Here is a 23,344-nt window from a genome sequence, read left to right on the forward strand (position 1 = left end):
CTCTCTCCATTATTATTATTAATTATTAATAATATTATTATTAACATACATTCTCTCATTGAACCTGGAGGTCACCAGTTATTCTAGATAACTGGCTAGCAGACCCAGGGGTCTTCTTGTCTCTGGCTCCCTAGTTCTTGGATGACAAGGAAGGCTTTTCCCATGGGTGCTAGAAAGCCAACTCAGGGGCCTTCTGCTTAAGCAGTACACACTTTGCTGACTGAGCCATCTCCCCAGCCTTCAGAGTATTCACTCTCTGATAATTCTATGATTAGCTGAGGATGAGGAAAAGATGATAGAAAAGAGCTCCTGCCTGGGAGGCAATTTTGCTGCCAGGAGACACTGGACATTGTCTAGTGATAGCTTTGGTCCTTCGGGCTAGGTTTTGTTGCTGACGTTCAGTGGACTGCTGCCAGGCATGTTGTTCAATGTCCTATGATGTGTACGAAGCCCCTCGTAATAAGGTACCAACTTATTATACCAACAGCTCTAAGAATGATACCCAGCACTGGGGAAATCCGAGCAAAGCAAGACAGTGAGGAGCTGGCATAGGGTGTTGCCTTCTTAGGTGCCAACTCCCCCTCTTACCAACTGTGCAGGCTCCTCTACCTCCCCTTCCCCCCCTCCACCCTCAAGCCTGGCCCCTACCCCAGCCCTGCAAAGCCTGAGACTGCAAAACCACACCCACACTGCCTTCTTTGCACCAAGCACAAACAGGAACGCATTACCTTCCTCCTCAGAATCTTCTCCTTCTCCCTCTTTGTGATGGTTAAAAATACCCCCTCCTCCTCTCCCTCCTCCTCCTCACAGGTGAGCACCATTGTCCCTCCTATGTGCCCTGCACCCCCATCAGCCAGCACACAGTGCCAGCTGTCTCCTAACTCTTCCCTCAGCCTCACTGCTCCTGATTCACTAACATACTTGGAGCCAAAATAGCTTCTTATTCCGTTATCGTCATGAGGTTGAAGGCGTTTTATATCAACCTCATTTGATTGTCCTGATCACGAATTTCGTAAGGAATTCAACTAGGGGAACTTTAGAGACCCACTTAATTCCTATCTATGTGTCTAGGATAAATTCATGATGCTCTGGATATTATCAGCTGGCCTTCTCCTCCAGTGGACAAAGTGGTTCTCCCATAGTTCAGAGCCTGCCCCATCCTGCTCTCCTCCGGTGGGGCCCCCCAGTTCTGCCTCTGCAGATGCAACTGCTCCAACAGAACCTTCCCGTCCCCCACAGACGCTGGCATGCCTGGCCATCTTTGAGAAGCCTCCACCCTTGCCTCCCACGTGCTAGACAGCCACATTTCTCAAAAGAGTTGTCTACACTTGCAGGCTCCCACTCGTTCCTCAACCCACTGCAATCTGGCTTCCGATCCCTTTGCTCCATCCACACAGCCCCGGTAGAAGTCAGTACCCTTACAACTGTCCAGTGCAATAGATGCTCACCTCTCGATCCTCACGGGACTGAATTTGCTGGGATATTTATGAGTGTTGGCCATCTCCTGTCTTTGGGAGTAATTTCTTCCCTTGACCCCCTGGTCCTTTCCGGCTTCCCTCTTCCATGCGATTTAAGAATATATTCAGCTACAGCTGGTACCCATGGCTTCAACTACCAGGAAAGGCAGTATGGATAGCAAAAGAGTTTGGAGACTAGAGCTCCTCCACTCACTAACTATTTGGCTTCAGGCAAGTCACTCAACATTCAGGGCCTCAGTTTCCTTAACTATAAAATAGTACAAAAGTGGTTTAGTCTTTTTGGTTTCTGTTACTGAACGTGCACCTTTCTTCTAAGGATGCAGACCTTCCAGTATTACCCAACTATGAGGCCTGTTCAGGCTGTCTTGGCTCGGGCACATAGGGAGTGCCTAGGCAGTCAGTATGAATATATAGATAAAATGCTGTTCTGAATTGAGTTGTCTCAGAAGTAAAACTGGAGACCAGGAGTTAGGTACAGTTACTTCATCTGGGAAGTGAACCCAAGCAGAACAAAGGAGGGAGGAGAAAAGGGGGGGGGGTGAATAGTGAAAGAATGGGTTAATTTCTTGCTTGCCTGGAAAACAAATGTAAAGAAACTATTGGGTCCTTTGGCCAATGCTAAGCAGATTTAATTCACCTTGGTCCTAAGGCCTTCCTTAGAGTAAGGGGTCATTACTGTGGACCCTTCCCTTCCCTTCACTGCAGAATGGCTTGCCACTTAATATGGCATATAATGTAACAAGTAGTCTTTTTGCTTTTAGAGACTGGGTCTCAAGCAGCTTAGGTGAGCTTCGAATTCCCTAAGTATCTAAACACGACCTTGAACTCCTCATCCTTCTGAGAGCTGGGATTACAGGCATGTGCCACCATGCCCTGGCCCAATAGGCAAGACCTTTAATGAGGAGATGCTGGGGAAGCACAGAGGAAGGCATAATTAACTGGTGATGTGCCAAAGAGACTACAGTTACGTCAACTGACAGTCCTAATTGTTCACAGTGTTCATTTCCCAGGACCATTAGTATAGCCCACTGGAGCTTCTTCCATTACACTGAACACTCCACCTCAAGTCTCTGAGTGAAGGATTCAGGGAGCTGAGGGAGAGAGTGAATTGGCATGCTTGGATGACAGACAGATCTGGATTTCTAGTTTGCCCCTTATATCCAACATGTGCTGACTGAGGGGCTCCCATGTGCTCGTATGGTTCTTGGCACTGAGAGTGGGAACACAAGAGAGACAGTCAAGAATTCTGCTGTGACGCAGCTTAGCCATGGGGAAATGTTAAGCAAGCATCCAGAAAGATACAATAGAGACAGGAGCTATGCAGCAACAGGACCAGGGGCAGGATGTTGGGAGAGGTGCGGGTGGTGAGGATGTGGGGGTCAGATACAGTGGATCAAACGGTGAACTGTGAGTGCCGGACTTCTGCTCTGTGATTTATCTGCCGACCTCAGTTGGGTAGAGGTTCTTTCCAATAGGATGGTGGCTATGAGGGGCAGGCATTCCGGGTTCTTAGGGCCCAGCTTGGAGCTTTTCCTGTGACCTGTAACTACAGAAAGTGTTGAAGAAAAGGCATGCCTATGGGTGCCAAGCACAGGTCTGTTTGTCCTTGGGAGACGGAGCTGGTACCCAAGTTTCAGTTCCCAGCATGTTCATTTCAGTTCTCACTTACCCACACGTGGTCCTTCCTCTAAGTCTTGAGAGTCAGAGGAATCTCAAACACTCAAGTAAAACCACCAAACTGCAGCCTACAGGTAAAGTGTGGTATTTCCTCGGGAAACCACAATGAATCACTCCCCGTGGCCGCCCAGACTCCCTGGCTAGTTCTCCTAAACCCCCTGGAGCAGCTCAAGGCTTATTAACGCGACCTCCCCCCAAGTCTCCCACCCTCAGGTTAAGAACAAAATCTCCAATCTTGTGAGGCCTGGTGAGTTTCTAATTTTACCAGAAAGGGGTCTCTACTACGCCGTGGCTGATCTTTTCTTCTTCAGACAGCAGTTTCTGGAAGACTCAAAGAAAAACAATCACCAGTAATGAGGGAGAAACTGACACCCTTGGGCCAGACCTGCCCCCGAGCTAGGTCCACACAGACATGCAGAATACACAGCCCACAAGTTAGAAGCCTCCCTTCTCTGACATCTCTAGAGTGCAGTAATACCCAAGCATTGTATCATTGATGTCTCCAACATGCCAGTCTAAGCATCTTGTTTTCAAATTAAGTCTACGAACACTCCTTTCTTGTTTGAGAAACTGAGCCTCAAGGAAGTATCACTTGCAGGAAAGAGGAAAAGGCCATTTTCCAACCAGGTTTCAGAGCCTGGAATGCTCGAATGCTAGCCAGATCATCTCTGTGCTATCCAAAAGGTTTTGCCTCCAGGCACTGGGTAAGAAGATAGAAACCGACGGAAAGGAACAGGAGAAAGTAGCCTAGGAGAAGACAGTGCAGGATGGGAGAGAGGCCACAGTCTTTTGGTGTCCCAGCTTTAGCAAAGCTCCACTTCAAGGCCAAGGTTCTCTGCTGATAAGCCCCACCTCTGCCTTCTGTGGCCAAGAAGGAGGCCCACCCCATGCATCTCCTACACTGTCCTATACTCCTGTGCCCTGAAGTGTGCCCGGCGGGCCAAGGGTTAAACGCAGCGGGAGCCCCCGGCGCGGGGCAGCCGCGGGCCGGGAGTGCTTAGTCAGGATTCCGATTTCCTGCCGAAGTGTTTGGATTTCCTGCAGCCCGCTCCCGCCGCCGCCACCGCCGCCGCCGCCGCCGCCGAGCGGGCTCGAGAGAGCGGCTCCGCGTCGCCGGCCTCCTCCTCCCCCCTCCTCGGCACATGGTCGCCCGCCCCTTCCTGCGCCGCGCTCGGCTCCCGCGCCTCGCCCGGCCTCGCCGCGCCCGCGATGGAATAATGCCCAGCGGCCCGCCCGGTCCCGGTGAGTGGCGAGGCGGCGGGGCGGCGGGAACAGGCGCGGTGGGGCGCTGTACGGCCACCCGCACACCCCCTGTGGGCTCCGGGTGTCCCCGTCCGCCCGCAGAGCACCAGCCGGGGGCGTGCGGGGCGCGCGGCCGGCTCTGCAGGGGTTGGCCGGGCGGCCCGGGGACTCCGCAGCCGCAGCGCCGGAGCGCGCGTTCCCCTGCTCCGCGGAGGAGACCCGGGTTGGGGGCGTGCGCCAGGGGCGCAAGGGTCCCGGCTCCAGGAGAAGGCCAGGGCAGACGCCGGGGCGCTTCCCGAGTCCGATGGGGGCGCTTTCTCTGTCCTCCCGGGCACTCTCCCCTCCCATCGGGGCTCTCTCCTTCTCCTCTGGGGCGCTCTCCCGGCCCTCGGAGGCGCTTTCCTTCTCCTCCCCGGCACTTTTCCCGGTTCTCCAGGGGCGCTCTCTCCCCGCGCGGCGGGGAGGCGCGGGCATTGGCCGCCGCATTGTCTCGGGCGCAGCAGAGGAAAGTTCCCCTCGGCGCGGGTCCCGGCCTGGACATGGCGCTGCCAGGCAGGCCCCAGACCACTTAAAAGGAAAAGAAACCGGGAATGGGGGGTGGTAATCCCCCTTGGGAGCTGAGAAGTGCCTATGTCTTCTTCCGCTTGTACCATTTTGGAACCTGATGCTTTTTATGAGAGCAACAGTAAGTTTAAGAGCGAGAAAAAAAATAGAAAGAAAGAAACTCGCTGGTATCTGGTTTTCTGCTGTTTAATTCATCCAGAGACATCATCTCACGCCCTCGTAGGGCGTGTTCTTTTTATCAAGGAGAGGCTTAGCCAGGTCTAGACCAAGTTAACTTGACCTTAGCCTTAGCTGTACAGATGCAAAAGACCATTTTCCCCCTTCCATCGACTCCATCAGGTTGTGTTAGCAGGATTGCTTCTGGGATAGCAGTGGTACAGGATTGCTGAGTAATGTTTTCAGATTGTAAAACAGAATGTAATTCTTAGGCCAGTTTCTTGTCTATTGTAGCCCGAGTGGCCAGGTCTTCTTGTGAGCCGCTGGAAGGCCCCTGTGTAGTGGCCATTGGGAGAGGGGCTTGAGAGGGGGGTGGGGTGCCAAAAAGAAAAGAATCTCGGAAAACAACTGTTTTCTCTTTTAATGTGGAAGAGATTCAGAAAGATTCTATGGACACAACTACTTGGTGGCCTGGCCAGGAATAGCTTACTTCCAAGCCTCTAAACTCCCTGGCCTGGCCACCCTGTTTTTGCCAGATTGTGATCTGCCAGCCATAAACCAGGAGTGTTACTGTGTCTTTCAACTCTCTCCACTTTAGCACCTTCTCCTGTTCTCTTATCTGTTATTGGTGTTGTTTCTGAGCTATGCAGTTATCTCAAAGAACATATTTTGAGATAAGAGGTTTTAAAATTACCCTGTTTAGAAATGCATAATGGTTTTTAGTACTTGTATGGTAATTAAAAAAAAATCTAAAAAAGAAAGAAAGAGAGAAAGAAAGAAAGAAAGAAAGAAAGAAAGAAAGAAAGAAAAAGAAAAAAGTATTGCCCAACTTCTCCTGTTCACTGACACAAGTGGATTTGGGATTCAGCTTTCAAGTGGATTTGAAGCATACAATTGTAGTTATTATATGGGTGTGGGGGGTGCTTTTCTCTATTCTCTCATTTTGTTTGAAACAGACGAACTCCAAGCCAGCATTGTCTTGACACAGAATGTGCTGTGAGATTTTTTTCAGAAGTCTCAATTCTGAATCCTCCTCTCTCTGCGAGCTAGGCAGCCCACCTAGTTTCCTCTTCTTGAAAGCTGAGTGGTTGGCTTTTCCTCTTTAGTATGTGATAATGTTAGAGAGAAAGGACTTTTTCACAAGCTTGCCATTTGGTGAAGGAAATTGAAATTCCTTACACCTCTCCAGGCCTCCACAACCACAGCCAGCTAGATTTTCAAAACCAGTGCAGGCCCTGCAGGCCCAGAGATGAATGTGTGCATTCAGGCTGAGCCCTCCTAGTCCAGACCCTCCTCCCAGCCGGCTGCTCCGTGTTGCACCCAGGTGGCTGTGGTCTGGGGGACACGAGAGCCCCCCTGTACCTGTGTTGTTCGTGGGTTTTCCCAACCAAGTTCTCATTGTGTCAGATGGGATCTTCCTGGGCCCCTTACATTTTCTCCTTCCATCTTCTTTTTCTCTCACTGGGGTATCTGACGTCGGCTCCAAGGTCTTTTCTAGAAATCTGCCTAGATGATCCCTACATGAGCAATGCTGACAGTGGCATCTCACACTTATTAAGCACTTGTTCTATGCTCTAGACTTGTTGCCTCCTAAGATGGACTAAGAGAGTGTTGGGGATATGGCTCCATGGAAAAGAGTGTTTGCCGTACAAGTGTAAAGACCTGAGTTCAAATCCCTAGCACGCATGTAAAAAGCCAGATGTCCTGGTAAATCTAGCACCCACAGAGTGAGTGGGTGAAGATAGCATGGTTGCTTGAATTTGCTAGCACGCCTTGGCCTGGCTTTGGGTACAGTGGAGACCCCATATGACTCCTGTGTTTAGTCATTGGTATATGCTTTCAGGCAGATGTGCATATATGTCTGTCTGTCTGTCTGTCTGTCTGTCTCTCTCTCTCTCTCTCTCTCTCTCACACACACACACACACACACACACACGAGTGCCCCCCCCCCCAAAGAGGGGACTCCTTGGGAGTCTTTCCCAGAAAGGACAGCCTTTCTCAAGTTCATCTGGATGGAGTCATTCTTTCTTGTATGCAGTAAACATTTGCTAAGTGGCTCTATTGTGGGAGGTGGTAGTCATGCAAAGATGAATAGCACCCTGTTCTCAAGGCCTCGTCTTTTCTGCCCCATCTTTCATTGTCAGGATTATACTCTTTCATTTAATTAATCAATTCCCCAAACATCCACTGAGTACCTGTTCTATGCTAAGCCGTGCACGGAGTCCCCGTGAGACAGTGAGGACCAGGATCAATGAGGCCTCACCCTCCTGGGGCTTGTATTCCACTAGAGGACCTGGGCATCTGGGAAGAAGCTGGTGACTTGTAAAGAACGAAAACTTGTGGGATGTAAGTTACCCAGGAAATCGGCGAACGAAGAGGAGGGTGTGAGTAGAGTTGGCTCTTGGTTTACCAGAGAAAGCCAGGTCTGAGACTGGAAGATAGAGGAGTAGCTAGGCTGAGATGTAGGGAAAGGACATTCCGAGGCGATGGGTAGGAATATACAAAGTCTTCTGTGCACAGGAGGGCTCCAAGTATTGCAGGGAGTGAGCCGAGTCAGGAGCTCACGTGAGGTTGATATGTGTTTTAGAGCCCCGTTCACACAGCTTGGATCCTCCCACCAAAGGCCGCGTTACTGAGTTTAGGCTCAGGAGTATACCCTGGACATGTCGAAGAGCCTGCTTCATGAAGAGTGGGTCATAGAAACAAAGAGTAGGTGCAGCAAGGCTGCATTAAGCTGCCGTTTTTGCTATTCCAGAAAAAGGGCGAGCAGACTGGAGTGGTTGCAGTGGAGGCGGGAAGGAGCTAGTGAGTAGCAGTTAGGACATGGAGAGAGAACTGATACATGCGATGGATTCTATAGAGATGATGGGACATGGTTGGAGATGGGGGGGGGACTCAAATATGGGTCCTCTGACAATATCTCAAGCAGCTTGGGGCACGGTGGCCTCATATTGGGGACAGGAAAAATGTGGAAGGAGTTAAGGTTTGTAGGGAAAAAGCTTGGTACTGACTGCGCTAAGGCTGGGATCCATAGGAAGGTCTCAGACAGAGAGGAAGACAGAGGTCCTTAAACTAAGAGAAGACGAGATGCCGAGGCTGGAGACATGGTTCCCGGCCTGAAGCTGAGCCACTGAAGCGCTTCCTTACCATGCACCTGCTGTGTCATTTCCCCTGAGCATCTGTTCCCTTATCCCTGCCTGGCGTGCTCTTCCTCTTTCATTGGCTGACTCCCACTTATCTTCTTCAATGCATCCATGTCTTTATCTCCAGGAAGATGCTTTCGCCTTCCTGGCCCACTCTTGGTTCCTTGGTTCCTTCTTATCCTGTTGCACTGAAGTTACGTTTTCTTCATCTCTTATGCCCGTGAAACATTCAGACTGGCCCTAAATACAGAATGGTAAATGCTGAAGGCAAATGCATGTAGGCTCAAGAAGTGTGAGCTGTTCTTACTGAGTTGGGCAGCAGGCATGTGGATAAAAGTGGTCTTTTTTAAAGGTGAGTGTAATGATAGTATATTAGTTTATCTGTTGCTGTAGTAATAAAAGAAACGTGATTTAGCCAATAGAAGTTATCATCTTACAGCTCCAGAGTCTGAATAGGCCTCAGCATTCTAAAGTCAAGGTGTCCTTCTGTGCTCTAAAGAGGGCTGGGCTTTCTCCCCAGCTTTGGAACCAGCTGTGTACTTGGCTCGTGTCTCCCAAGTCATCAGTGGTCTCCTACGGCCGTTTTGATTCTACCTTTGGAATCTCTCTCCTACATAAACTCATTAGGCGTTTGCTTTGGGCTGCTGTGTAATCTCAGCCACTCTCTCTAGGTTGGTTTGTTTTCCCCCTAGCCAAGGCTGAAGGCTGACCTTGGGCTTCTGATGTTTCTGCTCCTGTCTTCTAAGTTTGAGGATTACAATTGGGATCATTGGTGGACGTCCCCACATCTGGTTTATGGAGTGCTGTGGATAGAACCCAAGACTTCATGTCTGATAGACAAGCACCAACATCCCCACTGTCCTTATTTGAAGAAGGGCTGCCTGGTATCATTGTTTCTGTCTGCAGCCTTCAGTTCCTTTTCCCACATAACTAAACTTGTCCTCAGGATGCCTTTGGGGTGTGTTGGTAGGGCGGTGGTGGTGCTGTGGGTAGTCAGGGGAGAGACTGCTAACCAAGCAAGGAAGACAGGTCAGGGACATTTCCTGTGACACTAGTGATGAGTGTTTAGCCCTTCCTTTGCTCTCTGCTGTGGGGAGTTAGGCCTGATGGTTTCCTCTCAGCCCAGGGATGCCAACCCTTCTTATCCTTCCTCAGCAGTGAATGAGTTCATCAGTTATAAAAGTCCTCCCAGCTCACCTGTCATCACATCCTCTCTAAAATGGGAGTCAGGGGTTAGGGCACTGTTCCTCTTATTGAAACTTGGCTTAGACTTCATTTCTCAGCACTTCACGAAGCCCCTTTTGTTCAGCTAAAATCTTGGTTCCAAAGTCAGAGCTAGCGTTCCCAATATGAGCCAGCCTTGTCCTCAAAGGCACAAGAGAGGTCAGAAGAGGTCCTGTGTTGGCCCATGACAAATCCGTTTGCACCTTGGGGGAAACACTAACAGTGGAGACCCAGCTTGCTAGTGGTGCATGGGTAGGTGGCCTCATTGTCTGAGAGCAAGGGCCTCGGCCATGATGTGTCATGCAGCCACGTCGCTGTTAGGGGGTAATTAAGACCAGATTTCAGCAGGCTTTCAGTTAGAGAAAATGGGCTGCTGTCCCAGATACTCCTGGAAGCCAGATGCTTTCCTGAGGCATAAGCACTTTGGAGATCCACATTAGCTCTGCTGGCCACCAGCACACTGGGCTGCAGAGCCGAGGGCGTTGGCTACCTGAAGTTCTCCGTCATCCCCCTGGAAACACCGCCAGTCTTGTGATATTTCTGGTGTTTCCTCTTCTTCTTTTGCCTGCAGCCAGGAAGTGTGAAGGTGCACACAGACTTGGAAAACTAGGAGTAAGCAGGTTCACCCTTGCCTGGGGCCCAGTTGGAGTCTCGTTTGGGACGAAGGAGAGCACACCCAATGGTACTTCCTCCAGATGTGACACACATTCTGCAGTAGCAGGCTCTTCTGGATCTCTGTAGGCAGGACAGGAAGAGGGACGGCAAGATGGCAACTGTACCCGTTCCGGGATTGCCTGCACTTCCCTGTTCAAACCTGAGCATGACGTTTTTTGGTCAGAGATCTCTGTGTGCACTAAATCCTGTGCACGTGCGTGCGTGCCTGTGTGTGTGTGTGTGTGTGTGTGTGTGTGTGTGTGTGTGTGTGTGTGTGTGTGTGTAATATCCTGTGTGCATGTTTTACCAAAGCAGTTTCTATTTTGGAGTAAAATAGAGAGGGATGCTTAGCCAGGCTGTGTAGTAGTTGTCCCCTGACGTCTGTGACACCATTAAAGCAGGATGGCCAGAGGGAATAGTTCCCTGAGGGGAGCCGTGGTAGACTCAGGGCTGTCTGCTCGTGACCCAGCCGCCCCCTCTAACTGCACATAGTTGACTTGGACAATGTGGGAAGAACATGAGGGGTACCCTTACTGTGGCTTTGTTGCAGCCATCCTGCGAGAAGCTGTTCATTTTGTCGTCTTTCCTGTAACATGGGCCACTTTGAAGGGGATTGGTGGAAGGAGCGGGACCCCGTTATTCTGTGCAGTGCTGAGCAGAGAGGAGGAAGGGTTACACGTTGCTCACGTCGTTCAGCCATGTTGTCCTGCTTCTAGAATTTTCCATCCTTAAGTTTTCAGTGGTAATGACTGTTCCTGTCATTCGTAGGAATTACTGTTGGTTCTTTGTCAGATGGTGCTTGAAGGGCTAGGGAGATGGCGTAGGCTGAAAAGGGCTTCCTGTTCAACTTCTTATCCTGGCCACTTATCCCCGGATTGTACTCTTTCCTTTGGGCTTCCCCTCTCTGTTTTACATCATTTCAAACACGCTGATGTTCTCGTTCAGACTGACCCACGATGCTTGTTCTGAATGAGTTACTTCTTTTGTTTGTGGTGTGTTCTGTTTGGGGGAACACAGTGGTTTGGGCTCTGGGGGGCCCTCAGGTATCCTGTGTTCCAGAGGGGTCTGTCTCTTCTGTAGCAGCCCTGGGTGTTTCCTGGGCCCCTGACTTTCTGCCAGAGAGTCTGGACTGAAGATTCGGTCAGTAGGCTCCTGGTAGAAGAGAGTTTGCCTACCCAGAGCATTCAGGGAACGATGCTTACCCTGCCCCAGACCCTAACGCAGCGGTTCTCAGCCTATAGGTCAAGATCCTTTTGTGGGTCGAACGACCCTTTCACAAGGGTCGCATAGCAGATATTGGCATAATGATTCATAACTGTAGCAAAATTACAGGTCTGAAGTAGCAACGAAAACAATTTTTATGGTTTGGCCCACCTCAACATGGGGAACTGTCTTAAAGGGTTCCAGCATTAGGAAGGTTGAGAACTGCTGTCCTAAGGCTTTCTTGACACTTCTCTGGACAGTTGGAAAGAAACATTCAGGCTATCTTTTCAGAGAAGACTTTGATCTTTTCAGGGCCTCGGCTCTGTGAAGAGGCTTTGGCTTTTCTTTGTTTCTGGTAGGTACCAGATTGCTTAATTCAGTCTGGCTTCTTCAGAAGGCTGGAGAAGAAAGAACATTCATGAAAATGTATAAAAAAAATTCTCTATTAACACATTAGCAATAAAAGGTTGGCGTCAGGGATGGGGATGAAGTTGGTGGGGTGTTTGTGTAGCATAAATAAAGCCCTGGGTAAAATCTGTGGTACCCTCAAAGCTTGGCATGGCGGTGCAAACGCGTAATCTCATTGGGTGGAAGCAGGGAAAGTTCAAGGTCAACCTTAGCCACTTATCAAGTTTGAAGATAGCCTGGGCTACAGGCAAACCTGGGGTTTTTGTTTGTTTGTTTGTTTGTTGTTGTTGTTTTAAAGGGTGAATTCAGAGAGCAAGTATTTCCTGAGTTTGCTCCTCCTGTCTTCATCTGCTTGCTGTAGGTACTTACTGCTGGAAAAGGAGGAGGCCTGGTTCAGGGACCCTGCAAGCTTCAGTGTCTAACCTTGAATAGTGGTGAGGAAAAACTATTTCCTAAGGAAGGAGGGAGGGAGCAGGGAGACAGAAGACAGCTAGGATAGGAGATAATTTAAAAAAATATGAACTTAAGATTGGGGATTCTGAGTTCTAGTCGTGGGCCTGATACTGACTAAGGACAAGATTGCGCAGTGGACATGGGGAGAGTGGAAGTGTGCTGGTTAGTCTGGGAGCTTTTTCAGTGCGCTGGTGTACTGCCAGCAGCTGGGCTTTGGGGAGCTGAGCTGGCTCTTGTGACTTCCACTGGGGTTCCACAACTGAGTGCCAGACTGCCACTTAAAGTCATTATGGGATAGGATCTATGTGTTTTTGTGGCTTTAACCCACTGGTCTCTTGGTCTGCTCGTCTGAGGGGCGGTGCTCATGTACTCTGGTGGCCTGTCCTCTGTGCAGGTCCATCTTCCTGCCTAAGGTGATTGGGCAATGGAACACATACTGCATGCTGGCATGGGAAGCCCCTGCACGTGGGGGCAGCGATAATGGATGATGTTCCTTTCGGGTGGGTGTTTGTCTAGCGGTGTCCTGAGGCGTTTTCTCTCTAAGTCATTCACTCTCCATCATAAGCCTGTGGGAGAGAAAGTGTTCTAACCACAAGGGTAACTGAGATACACTAGCTCCCTCAAGGTCCCTTGGCTTGTAAGTGGCAAGACTTCAAACAAGGTCACTGAGCTCCTTACCCACTCTATATGTGTGTGAAGATGTGAGTCCGTCCCGATTCTTTATATGGCCCTCCAGGGTCTATCCTTAGCCTTTCTCTTAACCTCCCTAAATGTTCATTTCCTTTTATGTAAACAGTGAAAAATCTCACAGTTCTTCTTTTGGGGAGGTGAGGGGTGTCAAACAAAACATATAAAGAAAGTGCCTAAGCTCCTGGCACATGATCGGTGCAAGACAAAAGTGAGACAAGAGTTTCCTTTTGCTTGATGAGTTAGGGAAAGGAAAGGCTTCATCAGTTGGAAGAGTTTCCGTACCTCGTTTGCTGTGTGCCAGCTCTTAGGGTGGATAACGGAGAACCAGAAGTTATGTGTACCCAAGTACTCGGCAGGTGGACAGAAGAGAGAGGTGTAATTATGTAATGTTAAACCCATGTCCACCCCCAGGACCCCCATAGGAGAGCTGGCAGATATCAGCCCTGAGCTTGGAGGGCCAACGATGTCATTCCAGGGACATGATCAGAGAGAGCTTTGGTAACGGACGGGTGCCATCTGAGCTCGGGAACATTTCCGTAAGTGGCTACTGAGGAAGGGGAGTCCAGCCTGAGAAAAGCTGGACCAAATCCCGTGGTCGGCATGTGCTGGTGATTTGGGGAAAGGTCTAAGTGTTGTATTATTCGCTCCAGGAAAAAAGGTAAAGCTCTTAGCTGAAATAACACTGCATTCAGGGCTGCCTCTGGAATTCAGTTGTCCCCGCTGTTTCCTGTCTGTGCCACCCCCCCCCCCCCATCACGGAACCCTTCATGTGGAAACTCAAACAGCAGCATCTTTATAGACCTTCCTGTAATAGCCTTTAGCAAGCTTCCTCTCACAGGACAGTTACTTCCTCAGGCCTAAAATAGACTGGCAGCGGGGTGGAGGTATGGGCTCTCTGCAGACTGCACTGTGTGCTGTGGCTTGGATGAGCCTTAATTGTGTGGCCCAGGATTTGTGTGCATCAGAGGTTTGGTCCTCTTGGTGTGTTTGTGAGAGATGATGGAACTTCTTAGGAGTGGGAGGTCATGGGGGCAATGGGTAGGGTGGGGAAAAGGTAAGGGGGTGGGATCAGGACTTACCCTGGAAAGGTGCCTCAAGAGGGTTGTTACCAAGGGAGCCAGCCTGGTTCCACCCAATTCTCTCTGCCTCCTAGCTCAGAAATGAGACTGCTTGCTCTGACACATGCTGCCACCATTGCCAGCCAGCATATACCACCCGCCACAACACCCTCACCAGAAATGTGCTGATCCAAGTGTCCATGGTTTTGAACTTCTCAAAACTCCAGACCTTTATCCACCTCTCTTTCTTTCATAATGCTTCCGAGTCAAGCATTCTGTGGTAGTGAGGAAACCTCTATTAATTAATTTTTCTTGTTGCTGTACCAAGTAATTTAAGAGGGGAAGGGTTTATTTTAGCTACACTTTGAGGAGACAGTTCACCAGATCAAGGAAGGTGCTGCCTCCATAGGCCTGAGGTAGCTGGTCCTGTTGCATCCACAGTCCCAAAACAGAGAGATGAAAGCAGTGCTCGGCTCACTTTCTCCTTTTTTATTCAGTCTAATACTGTAGCCATAGAATGGTACCGTCCAAATTTAGTGTGTTTTCTAGCCCAAATTAACTTAAAATAAAAACTCCCTCAGTGACATGCTTAGAAGATTATAGATCATGTTGAACTGACAGTCAGGATCAACTATTCCAGAGTTCTTAAGACACGCTATATGGATGGAGATGTCTTGTAGGTGAGTGGGTGGGAATCTATAACAGACACTGCATGCCCAATATAATTTTCCCTTCTTTTTTGTTGACAAACCACTGACCATCGAAAGTCTCTATTCCAGGACTATTGAGGAGGGAGGTGGAGCTCCAAGGGCAAATCCTCACCATGGTCTTGTCCCCTTGGCAGTGACTGGTTTAGGCCTGGACTCATGACATGATTCTGGCCAATGCATTAGGTGTGGAACTGGGGAAAGATCTTGTCTCGTTCTTAGAACATTTAGGACTGAGGGTACAAGGTTGGTGGAGCGCTGCTTAGCATGCATGGAGCCCAGTAGTCATTCTCCAGCCTGGTGTGGAAGAGCATGCCTGCAATCTCAGCACGGGGAAGTGGAGGCTGGGGGATCAGGCGTTTGAGACCATCCTTATCTACACAGTGATCTCAAGGCTAGTCTCAAAACAAACCAACAGATTTCATGTTACTGTTGGGCCAATGAGATGGGTTCCTAACTTGGGAAGAACATATTGAAGATGTCAAAGCCGAAGGATGGGAGGAGCGAGACACTGGATTCTTTATTCATTATATAATAACCTACTTCAGTAGCCATGCAACCCACATTGTTTTTCCTTAACCCACTAGGCACACTAGTGCATGTCTTTATTCCCTGCATCCGAAAAGCAGAGGTATATCGTGAGATGCTGTCTCAAAACCAACACCTAGAAAAACAAAAGCCCCAACTTAACTAATAACTCGAAGGGATGTGAGCCATCTCACGTGAAATTTGGTCTCCTCCTGCTCTTAGCACACACACACTCTCAGTGCCGCTCTGAAGGGCTCCCCTGCACTGTGTACATCTGTGTCTTCACAGTCTCGCTGTCTTCACTTGAGCTTTCCATTCCCTCCCTTTGGCTTCCCCAAAGGCTGCTGCCTCTTTAAGGATGGCTCCCAGGCATTTTCTCTGCGAGGCCTTCTCTGCAGTCATCTTCCTGAGTACCTTAACAGCTAACACTTCCTCTCCCTCTTCCCCCTCTCTCTTTCTTTATTAAGTGCCTACTTCGTGCAGGTATTGGGTTATGCACTAGCACCATCTCTGCCTGTCTGAGACCTTCCGTGTCAATGGAGACGTGTGTGCACCAAGAGTAATCCAGTGTGCTTTGTGTGATCATGCAGGCACATGCAGTACTATGGTGTGCTTGTAAAAAGGTACCTGACCGTGCCTCGCAGGGAAGGTCAAAGGAAGACTTGTTAGGTATTATGTTTTACACTCCGTGTGTGTGTGTGTGTGTGTGTGTGTGTGTGTGTGTGTGTACAATGTGGTACCCCCAAACTGTCTAGCCACTTCCTAACTCAGTGTTCGCCTCTTTGTCCAAACCACTGACTGCCAGTGGAGGTTCACGCCTCAGCTAGGGCCACCTTCCTGCCAATCAAGCATTGGTGTCCATCCTCTGCTTAGGGAAGGGAAGGCCAGGGAAAGAGGAAGCAGTCAGATCTCTGCACCATCAGACCCAGGGGCCTTAACATGCACTCAATAAAGTGCTCACCCTGTAGCAACTCAGATGGTTAGTCAGTCTGTGATGACTTCTTCCTCTGTGCCTCTTTGGCTTAGAGTTTGGCAACCTGTATTTGGCTGAAGTTGACAATCTTGTGAGTTGTTGCCAAGGACTAGGACTTGAACCTGCTGCTCAACGGTGTTCACGTAGAAAAGGAGAGCAAACCTGTGCCCCGTGCTCCTCCCATGGCCACCGTGTAACTGGACACTCATGTGCTGCCTCTTAGGGGCAGAACGCCTGGCTCCTGGGACCTAGTGTGTCATGCTGCAGGTAGGCTAGTCCCCAGAGGCAGCTGTCACAGGGGAAAGTAAGAACAGATCAGTGGAGGTGTTTGAATTAGCCAGTGAAAAAATAGGTGTTGCTTTTCAAAACTTCTTTTCTTCCTAAAGCATCCGGATGGACAACACACGAATGTGTGGGATGTCTTCCTCTTGGAACGAGTTTCGAGTCGGTTGGGGTAAGTTGAGTTCAGTGAGGAGATTTTAAACTTGCAGTGTGAGGAGATGAACCGCGTGGAACATTTACAGATGGCAGCCACGTCTGCAGAGTGAGCAGCAGAAACCCAGCTTCTGGAGTGGTAGATGGCTGGGCTCACGTGAGCCCCAGCCTGGACTTTTATTGGCTTATTTGATGACCTGAAAAAACTCTTGAGGTCTCTCGGAGCTTCAGGTTTGTTTTCTTTCAAATGGAGACAAGGAGATTTCTGCTCTCTGAGCTGTGGCCAGAAGTCTCTGAAGAGGTATGTGGAGAGCACGTGCCTGGTACCTGGGGACTAGGGAACAGGAAATGGAAGCTGCCTTCGTGAGAGTGGGGCTGATTGTTGCAGGTTAAGTCATGCCCTTCCAAAAATGTGTTTTTAAAGTCCTAATCCCTAGAATCTCAGATTGTAAATTATTGAGAAATAAGTTCTTCAATGGAAATCAAGTTAAAATTAATTCATTGAGTGTGCTGGCTTCTTTCTTTCCCCCTTCCCCCTCTCCCTCCCCTCTCCCTCCCTCCCTTCCTCCCTCTCACCTCCCTCCGCTCCCCTCCCCTCCCTCCCCTCTTTCTTTCTTTCTTTCTTTCTTTCTTTCTTTCTTTCTTTCTTTCTTTCTTTCTTTCTTTCTCTTTCTTTTTTTTTTCTCTCGTCAAGAGACATAGGAGAGGAGGGAACCCATGATTGAGAATTTGTCTCAATAAGATCAAACTACAGGGCCTATTCTTAATTAGTATTGATGTGGAAGGGCCCAGTCCATTGTAGGTGTTGCTGGGCATGTGGTCCTGGGTGTATATGGACATAAACTGAGCAAGTCAGGAGGGCAAACTAGTCAGCAACATCCATAGCTTCTGCTTCTGCTTCATTTCCTGCCTCCAGGGTCCTTTCCCAACTTCCCTCAGTGATGGATTGTTACCTGGAAGTATACGATGAAATAAACCCTTTCCTCTCCAAGTTGCATTTGGTCATGTTGTTTTATCGCAGCAATGTGAACGCTACCTGACATTATTTTTGGCAGGATAGTATGATTGGGAAGAGGAGAAAGAGAAAGAAAGAGTTGGAAGAAGACAATGAAGAATAGGGATCCTCAGACATCGGCAGATGGAGGGATGTGTATCTCAGTTAGGACTGCTGGTAGCTGTTACAAACTAGGAATAGACAAGGGAAGATTGACACTGCTAAAGACATCAAAGAGACTATGGATGGCCCTGCTCATCTTGATTTGGGGATGCTAGAATTGTGAAGGAATATATTTCTGTTGTTTTTAAAGAACCAGTTTTGGTCATTTGTTATGGCATACCTAGAAAACTAGTATGGTGATGGGAGTTATGATGATTTGATGGTGATGGTGGCAATGGTGATGGTGATGATGGTGGTGGTGGTGATGATGGTGGTGGTGGTGGTGATGATGGTGGTGATGGTGGTGGTGATGGTGGTGGTGATGATGGTGGTGGTGGTGGTGGTGATGGTGGTGGTGGTGGTGGTGGTGGTGGTGGTGGTGATGGTGGTGGTGGTGGTGGTGGTGGTGATGGTGGTGGTGATGGTGGTGGTGGTGGTGGTGGTGATGATGGTGGTGGTGGTGGTGGTGATGGTGGTGGTGGTGATGGTGGTGGTGGAGATGGTGATGGTGGTGATGGTGGTGGTGGTGGTGGTGATGGTGGTGGTGGTGATGGTGATGGTGGTGGTGGTGGTGATGGTGGTGGTGATGGTGGTGGTGGTGGTGGTGGTGGAGATGGTGATGGTGGTGATGGTGGTGGTGGTGGTGGTGATGGTGGTGGTGGTGATGGTGATGGTGGTGGTGGTGGTGATGGTGGTGGTGATGGTGGTGGTGGTGATGGTGGTGGTGGTGATGGTGGTGGTGATGGTGATGGTGGTGATGGTGGTGGTGATGGTGGTGGTGGTGGTGGTGGTGGTGATGGTGGTGGTGGTGGTGATGATGGTGATGGTGGTGATGGTGGTGGTGATGATAGCAACGACCCTGGTAGTAATGGTACTGCTGATGTAGGTGCCAAGGACAGCTATAACAGTGATGATAACAAACATGGATGATAGTGATGGTGGTGATGAGAACAGCCATGGCAGTGGTGATGCTGAAAATGACCATGACGACTGTGCATCTGGCCTTAGCACAAGAAAGAGTTTGGGTACCTGGAAGAAGCTTCTAGAAGGCCTGGATGGCTCTTATTGGAGGAAAACTCTCAAGTTCTCATTGTTCTCTAGTTTCTGAGGTCATCATAGAGAGGCTGGTACAAGGGAGAAGAGAAGGGCGCCTATGATCTGGATGGCTTAAAAATGGCTCTTAGGCAGAGCAGTAAAGAGGTTTCCCCTTGACCGGCCAGCTGAAATATCCCTTTCCCTGCCCCTCTGCTATTCTGTGTCCAGCCACTCCTTGTCTTACATGTCCTTAGGCCTGGCTTAGTGCCAGGCATTGGTGACAGCTTTCTTACTGTTTATTACGTGGCTGATTAGGCTGCCATTTGCGGATCCCTTATCAAAATGCATGCGACACTGACAGGTCACTGTCTCTCCCCACTGCTGGGCTGTGGTCTCTATGAGGTTGACACTCTTTGATCCACTCCTAAGTGTGGTAAAATATCAATGCCCATCACCTGCTAGGTCCTTAGGAAGTGTCTGAGTGAATCCACCTTGTTCCTTTTGATGCACATGGCATCGCTCCTGGGGCGCTGCTCCCAGCAAGTCCCTGGGAAGATTAGATTGTTAAAATCTCTAGCTCCAAGGTGGGCCCTTAGGAAGGAAGAGCAAATACAGAGACGCGTGTGGTCTGAGTCAGGCGTGTTGAAGGACTCTTAGAGCGTGGAGTGCTCTCCAGGGCTTGTTGGTGTGGCAGAGAGAGGCATGTATGTGGCTGACAGAGGGGACACTTGACTGGCAGGCTGCAAAAGGAGACATTAGGTTTCCTGAGCTGGAGATCCAGATGGTGGCTGTAGACATTGCTCGGTTGGGTTCTCTATAGATTACAGGATGCATGGCCCGCCATAGTGATGGCAGACAATGTACAACCCTTCACCTATACCTCTGGTCCTGCTTACAGTTACCATCATTTATTGTTTGGAGCAGGGTCTTCTGTGTCACAGGATGGTCTCCCAACTCTTCCCCAGAGCTGAGATTACAGGCATGGGGCCATCATCATTGAATACTCTTTATGATGGATGTACAGGTTATTTGCTTTTTCCACTTGCATTCTTATCCAAATGCTTCCGTCTGACATGGAGTTGATGGGTCAAAGAGGAGGCACATTTTCTTGCTTAATTCAGTCTTCTAATTTGCCGTTCAGGGAAGCTGACTGTCTCATGATCAGTTACACATCTCTGCATATAGATGATCAGCCAAGGATAATGTTTTATTTGCATTTTGAAATTTAATACATAATTTACGAGGAAGTCATAGGTGTGTGTGTGTGTGTGTGTGTGTGTGTGTGTGTGTGTAGGTGCATATGTACATGCGTGTGTATGTATGTACTTCAATCATGCTGGCAAACGGACCCAAGCCAGTTGGAGTAGTTTAGTTCTTCCTGCTTCTGTAGTTTAGATAGATGTGGTTTCTAGACCTGACTTTGCTGTCAGCTGTGAGTGCACGCTGCTTGTTCAACCTCTGAGGCCCTCAGTATCCTTTAGAAAGTGGTTGTAGGGAACTAGAGGTTCCATTCACCACCACTACCAGCAGCAGCAGCAGCATCACCATCAACATCACTACCACCACCACCACCAGCATCATCACCATCAACATCACTACCACCACCACTACCAACAGCAGCACCATCACCATCACCACTACTACCAGCAGCAGCAGCAGCAGCATCACCAGTCACCACCACCACCACAATTATTTTATTAAGAACAGTAGAAAGAAGCCATTCTGGAGAAACTAGGCTTGAACCTTGTTATTACATATTCAGAGTCCGCAAATCAAAGGTAATGGCTTTTATTCAAATCCAGAACACTTGCCTCCAGCTCTCATTCTGTCCCTGGCTCTACGCACCTTTGTGTGACTTGACATCATGACAGCCAGTTACCATGGCTTCTGAAGAAAGTAGTGTAGGTAGGCCCTCCCTAGGAAGCTGACTCATGGAAGAGAGCTTTGAGGACATAGAGAATGAGGAAGGGAGCGGCTTAGGGGTATGACTAAGGAGTTCTAAGCGCTTCGAAGGACTGTGGAGTGAGTCTGAGAGGAGCAGCAGAGGAGCTCAGATCAGGGAGGGGCCAGGAAAACACCCCATGGGAATCACACAGGTCAGAGAGCAACAGCCTGGAAAGGCTGACAAGTGGACTCCTCAGACAGGCCTTCCTTGGAATGGGCAGGCTCAAGCCATTCAGCTTTTCTCTATGACACAGTCAAATGTCCCCAAACTGCCACAGGTGCCTGTTAATGACTCTGCCCCACCATCCTCCTGAAAGTCATTGTCCTCCTCTCCTGCTTTGCCTTTTCCTTTCTCCACCTTGCAGCAGGTGCACCATCCCTTCATGTTCTTGCCCATCATACCTCCATCTCTGGTCTCAGATTGCCTTTTACATTGGTCTACTTGGGATGCAGGGAAGGATGTCCCTTGTCCTGAGCTGGGATACCCACATTATGGGAGCTGACCAGGCTACTTTCAGTAGAGTGAACCTCATCCTATCTGCTCCTCAATTTATTTTCCTTGGCCCAGCTTTTCCTTCAGGACGGTTTCATTATCTGTCTCCCTTAGTATCCTGCGCCTTGTTAGAACAAAGCCTACTACAGTTGTGTTTGCATCTACAGGTTCTGATATAAATAGGCATCAGATATAGTATTTGGGGGGGCTAGCCATGAAACCTTGCATAATTCAGTGCAGGTGACTAGCAACTGAACTGCTTTATTAGTTAATAAAGCAACAGTATCTGCAACAACCAACAGTCCCTTCAGTGTTTTTTTTTTAAATGGGGTTTTTCTTCTTTAAGATGGCTATCTTTGATTCCTTTAGTAGTCATACTCAAACATAGGCCTCTTCTGCTTCTGTGGTCCTACAGCTTCTCACACTGTGTATTCCTTGGCTGAGGAGGAAGTGGGGAAGACACACCCATTTCTTAAAAGCCTGTTAATGGCTTACCCCATTTCCACCTTCCCTGGCTAGGACCCTGACACATAATCACCCTCAGTTTCAAAGGAGTCTGGGAAATGTAGTCTGGTGGTGTGCCCAGAAAACTTGGTGAGAGTTGGCTACAGTGTTAGGTGTGAAGAAACAGACAGAGCTCTTTGAAAGTGATGCTTGTGACCATAGATGTTCAACTCCTGGTCTGAGGGGGCTAAAGTCCTACCTGATCCAAATCATTTTGATGCTATTCAGTAATAAGGGCACACTCTGTAAGCAGTTACTGTTGTGGGAGGAGGGAGGCCATGGACATAGAAAACTAAACTCTGCTATGCAAATGACTAGGGTCTGTTCTTTGACAATGACAATGGCAGCTTACATGTTCCAGATACTGATACGTTCCATCCCCTTAACTATTCCTGTGTCACAAGTGAGTGAACCAAATCTCAGAGCAGCAATTTTCCCAAGGTCACAGTTGAGTGACCGAAGCCAAGCTTGGGTTCCAGCAAGTTGGTGACACAGCTGCCATTCCTGATGTGAGCCTACCCTGTTCTACCAGATGGATAATACTGCCACTGAGATAGATTGTCATAATTTGTGTTACAAGCAGTGAATGAAGTCACCCTTGGGTCTCCACCTAACAATCTCATAGGAGCCATCATAAAAAGTCTGAACGTAACCTAGTGACACTGGTATTATGATTCAGCCTTGTTTTATGGAGTGATGAAGTGAAGACTCAGAGAAGTGAGATATTTCTCTGAGGTCACACAGCAGGGAAGTGATTCTATGCTTTTGGCTGCAAGGAACACAACTGGCTTAAAGGAGGCATGAGGGAACTGGACTGGACCATAGGCTAGGCAGTAGGCTGTTTCATTATAGTACGGGACACACAGCTCCCTTGAATTATGATAATTTCATAAAGGGTTGGCTCACATGCATACACACACACACACACACACACACACTGGATGTAGAATTAACGTGAAACTAACCATAAATCTTACCCATTCATAATGTGTGACTATCATTTCTACGTAGTTTCAAGATGTTTTCATCACCCACAAAGGAAGCCACAATGCCTCCTGGTTCCCCCCTCCCCCTCCCAGCCCCTGGCAACCACCAGTCATTTCTTCTCTACGTATGCACCTCTGCTGGATGCTTCGCGTGTATGGAATTGTCCGTGTAAGATTTCATGTCTGGCTTTCATTCAGCATGTTTTAGAATTAATGTTGTAAAGATCTACTCAGGTTGTGGTATAGTGCCAGGGTTCCTTTTGTCTGGCTGTTTGCTTGTTTGGGGTTTGTTTCTTTGAGACACGTTCCTGCTAGGTAACCTTGGCTGCCTTGAACCATCTTGTCCCTTCATTCCTTTTTATAGTTCAGTAATTCCATTGTGTGGGTAGGCTGCAATGTTTATTCATTTACTAGCTGATGGACATCTAAGCTGTTGCTACTTTTTGGCTGTCATGGCAAGTGCTGCTATGAACATTCATTTACAAGTGTTTATATGAGTTCATGTCTTCAATTCCTTGGGGCATATGCCTGGGGTGGAATCGCTCAGTCATCAGGTAACTATTTTTAACTTTTTTGAGGAGCTGTCAGACCTTTACAAAGTGGTTGAGTGATTTTTTATTATTTTTTTTTAAC

General features: G+C 48.8%; 1 protein-coding gene across 4 annotated transcripts in view; it reads left to right on the forward strand.

The window, feature by feature from the left end:
- The first annotated feature begins 4,145 nt into the window (after positions 1–4,145).
- Positions 4,146–23,344, forward strand: part of Asap1 (ArfGAP with SH3 domain, ankyrin repeat and PH domain 1) — a 291,999-nt gene continuing 272,800 nt past the window's right edge. For all 4 annotated transcript variants that reach the window (XM_029469556.2, XM_029469561.2, XM_021182730.3 and 1 more), the window contains exon 1: positions 4,146–4,397. The gene's annotated coding sequence lies outside the window, so the exon portion shown is untranslated. The remainder of the gene's footprint in view (positions 4,398–23,344) is intronic.

This window comes from Mus caroli, unplaced genomic scaffold, assembly GCF_978045245.1.
Source record: "Mus caroli unplaced genomic scaffold, Mus_caroli_1 scaffold_16, whole genome shotgun sequence".
Lineage (NCBI taxonomy): Eukaryota > Metazoa > Chordata > Mammalia > Rodentia > Muridae > Mus > Mus caroli.